A 7706-nucleotide genomic window follows, 5' to 3' on the forward strand; every position below is an offset into this window, starting at 1 on the left:
CCCCTGGCCGAAGTGCCGCCAAAGACTCGGAGCGCTGCCTGGTGAGTACAAGCCCCACGTGTTTTTTTACATGTGTTTTTTTTTTTTTAGTCATCCCTGCCGGGGCCCCGTCGAAACTGTTCGAATTGGGCCCCGCACTTCCTAAAGCCGGCCCTGCTTCCCTCTAGCCCACTAACAGTCAGATCTAGGGTGTGCTAGGGTTGAGCTCAGCTGCCAGGAGAGCAGGGAGGGAGGTGATTTCTAACAGAGCCAAGACCCAAACCACATTCCAAAGACCAGTACCCTTAACCAGCACTTATCACAAGCCACAGGCCAAACTGGCATGCTGGTTACCGGTCTCAGCAGAGATCCAGGGTTGAAGGGACCAAGCAGGCTGAAGTGACCTCTGCTGTTAGGGATCTAGCTATCTAAGGTATTTATATGGCCCCCATCAGCATAGTATCTGAGCACCTCACCATCTTTAATGCCTTTTCCTCACCCTGCCCCCAGAAGGCAGGGCAGTGCCGTGATCCCCATTGTACAGATGGGGAACTGAGTCACAGAGAGGCTAAGTGACTTGCCCAACCTCACACCAGTAGAGAATGGCAAAGCAGGGACTAGAACCCCATCTCTCAAGTCCTTGGCTAGCGCCCACTGGACCATCCTTCCTCTCTGAGACAGCCCTGCCAGCTCATTGGCTGGGCAGCACCCGGGGCAAGGCTGCAGTATCCCCACTCATGCTGTACCTGCGCTGTGGATAAAATGGGGGCAGGCCTGTTTCCCAGGCTGTCACTGGGCACCATTCGCTGGCACTAAATGCACTCTGGAGAAAAAAACCCAGCACAGAGAGCAGGGAGTGCGGAGCGCAAAGGTCCCTGCGTCACGTTCTTGGGATCCAAACGGGAAGGGCTCGATCGTCGTCTCCAGGGCAAGAGTCACAGTCACTGTCTTTCTGAGGAGGGAGGTCAGGCGTGCTGTCGTCTCCATGTAACTCATGCTTAGCAAAGGCTAAACAGCAGCAGAGGGGGCTGGGGGCACACTGCCATGGACCCTGAGTGGGCGCATTGGAACTGCTAGTGCTGCTTATGCGATTCGAATGAATGCAGGGCCCTGACGGGGGCGCACCGGGGAAGGTGGCTCAGAAACCCCAGCTCAGCTCCCATCCTGAAGGGAGGCAGTACAATAACTCAAATGGAAATGTCTCTCCATTGTACTATGGAGAGAAGGGATGGGGTGGGAAGAGATTGAAAAAGAGAGGGGAAAGGAAAGGAGGGGTGGTGATGGAGCTGGGTGTGGGGCGGGGCAGCAGAGAAAAAATGGAGAGAGGAAGTGAGAGAGGAAGAGAGGAGGCTAGGGAGAGACAGACAGAGGTAGTAGAGAAGCAGCAGGAGCAGAGAAAAAGATAAGCGGAGCGATAGACAGAGAGATGGGCAGGAAAAGAAGAGTGTGTAATGAAGGGAGACAGAAAAAAGAGACTGGAGGGCGGAAGGAAGTAGCTGGAGACAGTGGGAGGACTGAAACGGCTGTAGGGCTTGGTTTAATAGTGGAGTTCATTGTGCCAGCTGAAAAGGCTTTGCCCATTAGTCACTGGGCAAAATCCCCTTATTTTATGGTGCAAAAGCAGGGTAAGATCAAGGCAGTCAGGCCTATGCTGCCCCCCTCACAAGCCCCAGGTGTGGGGGAGGGAACGGGGATGGGGATGGGAAAAGAGCAGGCCCCCATGGCACAGATTCTGGGCCATGACACAGCCTGTAGGCAGCCCAGGAAAGCCGCCTCATGCAAAAGCAGCATCCAGCCCTGCTAAAACTTATTGTGGGGCTGCACCAGCCAACATAGACTCTAGGCAGCACCAAGAGTTTAGTGTCACCTTCGCCTCCTCCTCACTCTGCACGTTTGGTGCTTCCTGGGAGAAGCGGAACAAAACCGGCCCCTACATTCAGAGCTGAGTTAGTGCTCAGCGCCCCACCCCATTGCAGGAGGTGCTAGGACCCAGGGCTGTGTCACTTCGATTTATAGCTATTCTTTAATGAATGGGAGAGGGCGGGGGAAGAAGAGCCTTAAATGCAGGGCAGTGTAGGAGTGCAAAGTACTGTTTATCAGCTGTGATCCTGCAGCCCCCACACAGCCAGTCTCCTGACTAACATTGGTGTGTGACAGCCCTGTAGGACTAGGAGCAGAAACCGCTCCAGGAGGCAGGTGGAGGCTGGAGCAGATTTCTCTATTCCCCCACCCACCCCTGACTCACAGGAGAGCTTTCCCCAAGGAACGCTCCTCAGAACAGCTGCCTGTGAGAATGCACCATCCCCTCCACAATAATAGAAAAGAAAACACAGACACTCAAGCTAGCAATACCCATAGCTAGCCAGCAGGGAGGGCAGCCAGCACAGACCAAATAACACCCTTAAGGTGGCAGTAGCTTGTCTCAACCAGATCTAAAGGACCAGCTACCAGAAGAGCATCCTGGGAAAGGCTCTTATAAGAGTAAAAGCCTTGATTCCAGGCTGGCGGCTGGTCCCTATGTGCTGCTCTGCTAATGTACCCAGGCGCCTTCTGGGTGGATCTCTGGTGGTTTCTGGCTGTGGGGATGGCTCTGTGTCTTCTTGGTGCAGGGATGCTGTATTGCAGGAAGGAGGATGTATGGTTGGGTTGCCATGCACTGTATTCTGGCTTCTCTGAGCTTCTGCATGGTCCCAAATCCTCAAAGGTATCTCAGGGCACAAGTTTCATTGAAATCAGTGGGAGTTAGGCACCTAAATAAATACTTGTAAGGAGGATCTGGGCCTTAGAGATTAACTTACACCCTGGGTGAGACAGCCCTCTAGGGCTGGCCTAGCTAGAAGCTGGGAGATTCACTGTTGGGCTGCCCCAAGCTAAGTGGCTTCAGCCCAGAGTCAGGGCCAGGGCATTCACTGGTCACAGCCCTTGGGTAAGGAGCTCTGAAGGCCTCTCCCAGGGCTAGGGACGCAGGCAGGAGCTACACTGAGCTAGCAGCTGTTCTTTTTGAGATAGTGATGCCCTTTGCGATTACACTTCCATAACAACACTCCCGCTGCTTTTTTGACAGCACTTGCTGCTTGTGCTTGAGACTGCCACCCCCTCATCGCAGATGAGTGTCGGCTGCAAGGACTTGGGGCCATGGCTTAGGAGGAAGCCCCAGCAGACCTGCACGCCCCTTAGTGGAATCACTGTAAGCCTCAAGTATCAGAGGGGTAGCCGTGTGGCGTGGGTCTGGGCTGCTCAGGAAACTGCTCATGCCCTATCTGCCCCACTGCTGGGCCCAGCACTTCTCTTCACACGCTCTGGAGGCAGTGCAGGGATCTCCTGAGGCAGTTGCAGTCTCTTTAATAATGGTAATTAGCTCTTTTCATCCATCCATTGCAAAGCACTTCACAAAGGAGGCCAGGGTCTTTATCCCCATCCTACACATCAGGAAACTGAGGCACATACAAGGGAGCAGCTCATCCACGGTCACTCAGCAGGCCAGTGGCTGGGAATAGAACCCAGGTCTCCTAGCCTCTAGTCACTAGACTGCCTTGAATTTCCCCACCTCTCCCCATGGCATTCTCAGGAGGATCCTGCTGTGCCTTTTCTTGGCCCAAGGCCTTCTGGCTCCCACCCCTTCACTCTTTTGCCTCACTGCTAGTCCCAGACCCTAGGAGAGGCAGAGCCCTCATGTGCTGCTGGCTTTGCCCTTCCTCAGGACTAGAACTAGCTGCGTGGTTTTGTGACCGTCCAGGAGTAGCTGTGCCTGGGGAAGCTGCGGGTGAAGAAAGCATTCCAGGCTGCACTGCTCAGCCTTTGCCCTCTCCCTGGGCAGCAGCTTCTCCTAGCGAACACTCTCAGCAGGGAATTTTTTAAGGACAACACCACACAGCAGCTCCAGCCACTAGGGAGCAAGCATGATTAAAGGGCCTGGGAAAGCATGGTGCTCCCACAGCTGCTGGCATTTCCACAGGAAGTTGCAGGGAGATCGCTATTTATATTGCCAGCCTGGTGGTAGGTCCTCTGCTTAGTGCACTGGGCTCAGCAGAGCAGCTCTCAGGGTCTGATCTCCCACTGCTTGGCACCCTACATGGGTGGAACAGGGGCGTGAAAATGCTGCCAGTTTGTAAGAGTGTCTTCTGCCCATCCTGTACCTGCTCAAGTGAGAGGTGCAGGGTCAGCTGTGTCACTCAGATAATACATGCAGTCTGGGTGGGGAGATGTGGGTACAGGGTGCCTCCCTGACTGCTCTCCCAAGAAGCATGGATAGCAGCCTCTGCCATGCCTAGTGCATGCCCTTCCTGGCTGGAGGAATGGTTGCCATGGTAGCAGTGGATGCTAGCAATGGGAGAGATGGGGGGGAAAGGCTGCATGGGGGAGGGGAGAGTCCATTGCTTTAGAGAGAAGCCCCTGTGGAAAGCTCAGTACAGGCACTCCAGAGCAGGCACCTTTGGTAGCAAGAGCCTTAATCCCGTTATTCCCCAGCAGAGCCTGGTCCAGCTCTAACCACTCTGTACAGTGGGGACGCTCTGGTTTGGATCTGAATCTGCACCTGAACACCACAGCTCGTGAATCACAGCTAGAAACAATTAGCTCCTTGGCACAATCAGATGAGTCATTCCCCCTAGGCTCCTCTCACTAATTGTTGCTGCAAGCAGCTGAGTGGCATAAGGAAAGAGCTATGTCTAGTGGCAGGACACTGGGCTGCCTGCATTGGACCCCAGCTCTGTCATAGGGGTGTGGCCTCATGTGTGTCCCCTGCAGACAGATCCCCCCCCAGACATTCACCAAGGCTTGGGTTCTGCCAGCTGTAGACTGGTGGGCTCACTCAGCAGTCTGGGGGGAATCAACGGGCCCCCCAGTGCAGTTCATAGCCCTTGATCAGGGCTCCATTTATTGTCCTGCCCAAGAGGAGACAATATGGAGTGATGCTGAGGTTGGGGGTTCCTGGGGTATGACAATCTAGGGGTCAGGGTATCCCCCTCAGCCTAGGCTCACCTGTAAGGCCATGCTCCACTGCACTAACTGTAGTGCAGGCTGCAGTGTTCTCCAAGCCCTCCGCTGGTCCCAGACTGCCTCATGTCACTGCCCTGGCTAGTAATCACCAGACCCACTCACCTGATGCTGGCCAGCTTGGCTCCGTCCCAGCCCTTCGAGGGTCAGACCAGCCTGTTACATCTCCCTTGTTCAAGCTGGACAGTCCCTACTCAGCCTGTTGTACCACCCAAGTCAGAGCTCCTGGAGGAGAAAGTGCTACTCACAGGAGTAAACGAGGCAGAATCTGACCCTTGGTTTATGAGCCTCACTGTATGGTGCCCAGTCTGAGACACCTTGGGCCAGCGTTTCCAGAGTGCTCACCACCAGTGCCGGTGCTAGCCCACTGGAGGCTCTCAGCAGGACTATTTTTGGCCTTCTCCTCCCCAGTACTCAAACAGGCAGGTTCCAATAATAAGCAAATACAGGTCCCCAGGAGCTGCACAGGGCCATAAGCAATCGCTCAATCTGCTTATGCTTAGTGCTCACTCTGCTCAGCACCCACACATGGGCCATATTGTCCAAGGAGTTCAGCACTCACCATGCCGCACCCTTTGGAAAGCCTGGCCCCAACTTGGCATGGAGCCCGCTTGAAAATTCCAGCCCATAAGCCTGGTTTCTTGAGAACCCGCCGCTCTCAGAGATGTGCTATTACTACCACCAGTAGCGTTTTCCCACCGACCCAAATCAATTCCATGCAGGGATGGCTCTAGGAATTTCGCTGCCCCAAGCACGGCGGCACGCCGCGGGGGACGCTCTGGCGGTTGCCGGTCCCGCGGCTCCGGTGGACCTCCTGCAGGCGTGCCTGCGGACGGTCCGCTGGTCCCGCGGCTCAGGTGGAGCATCCGCAGGCGTGTAGATCTGATGATTGGGTGACAGGTTCGTTATGGGAGGGACGGTATGTCTTGTTTAGACCTGTATTTACCAACCTTTGCTATAAACATTTTTTTGCATGGGAATTTCCCAGCTTTAAAACCCCACAAACATAAGAATCTCTGAAACTCAAACCTAGTTAGGCAGCTGGTAGCTCTGCACGGGTCTTCATGCCAAGCGCCACTCTGTGCCCCATATGTTCTCCTGTATCCCATTCCAGGTCCCCCCATCTTTGTTCTGTCTCCTGTACCAAGACAAACTCCCCTCAGCCTTAGATTTTCTTGTTGAATTCTGTTGCCCCTTGTGGCCCAAGAGATTAGCCAATATCTAGGATCTTGCTGGGTTGTTAGGAATGAAACAGGTTAGGTATGTTCTTTGGTACAATCCTGTTTATTTACCAAAAACATCTACAAAGTCTTGTTGCCCTGAACACAATACAAGTTTCCTTGCTCAGCAGTCCAAGTCTGCCTTTCCAGCAAGTACTGCTCCCCTAAGAAGCTCTATCTCTCAGCTTGCTCCCAAGTGCATGCTCACTGCTGCCTCTCACTTCTTTCTGCAGGCTCTCTCTTACCCCCACCCCCACCACAAGCACCTCCCACAACCAAATTCCCTCATCCCTGTGCTTTGCAATCAGTCCTAGAGAAACTCCTCTGCCCATGTCTTATCATGCAGCCCCTTGCCTTGGGCTGTGGTTTTATTGTTTCCAGCTATCACTACAAAAGAGGCATTTAATCACTCCTTCCATTTGGCCTGAAAGAAAGGTACTTGCACAACCACTAGCTTTAACCAGGTCTGTGATGGTCTTTAGATCAAAGACCCACTGGACAGCAGCCATTAGCATCTTCCAGCATAACAGTGCATTACATGCCCCATAGCAGGCTTCTGCCCACCTTCCATATAGCTCCATCTCCTCCTTCACAGCCCTTCCTATGCCAAGTTATCATAGAATCAATCAGAATATCAGGGTTGGAAGGGACCTCAGGAGGTCATCTAGTCCAACCCCCTGCTCAAAGCAGGACCAATCCCCCTCAAGGATTGAATTCACAACCCTGGGTTTAGCAGGCCAGTGCTCAAACCACTGAGCTACCCCTCCCCCTGAGTTCTGGAAGCCTGGCCCCAGGCCAACTCTTCATTTTCCCTCATATACCTAAACACCCTCCCCCATTCACCCTAGGCTCTAATCAGCAGCAGACAAGTCTGTGTCAGAGACCAGAACCAGGGCAGTCATGCCTAGCAGTCAGAGCAGAAGTGAGGCATAGGAGCCCAGGATCAGAGTCAGAGACCAGAAGCCAGAGCCAAGGGTCAGAACCAAAGTCAGGAATCAGAGGCAAGACTGGGTCTACAGCACATCTACAAGCTATCAAAGCCATAGATAAATACTTTGAGCAGCTGCTGAATCACTGCTGCTGAGCTTAAGAGCCAGTCTTCTGACTCTTCAACCAGTCAGGCAGTTTGGCCAGTGGGGCAGTTCAATTGGGGCCCAGCTGCATGTGTTAGATTGCCTTAGGGGTTTAATCCCCCTTCCTTAGTGGGGTTAAGGTAGCAGGTAAGCAAGCTAGCTGCCGGTCCTTACTCCTGTTAGTCTATTTGTTTTTCTAGACCCCCTGAGTGTATGCACATGTTCTTTATCATGTACATTTTGTATGTGTACATGAATCAGGTGCATATGTCCTATCCAAACAACATTGTGCACAAATGTAAATATCTTCTAGATCTGAGGAGTAATTTCAAACACACTCATAAGTAAAGTTCACCAAGATGTGTTTTCTCTGGCATGTGTAAGTGTTTCTGTTTGAGAGACACTGGATAGCCCCCAAAATAAAAAAAAAATCTAGAAA

Source organism: Mauremys reevesii, linkage group 13 (genome assembly GCF_016161935.1).
Source record: "Mauremys reevesii isolate NIE-2019 linkage group 13, ASM1616193v1, whole genome shotgun sequence".
Lineage (NCBI taxonomy): Eukaryota > Metazoa > Chordata > Testudines > Geoemydidae > Mauremys > Mauremys reevesii.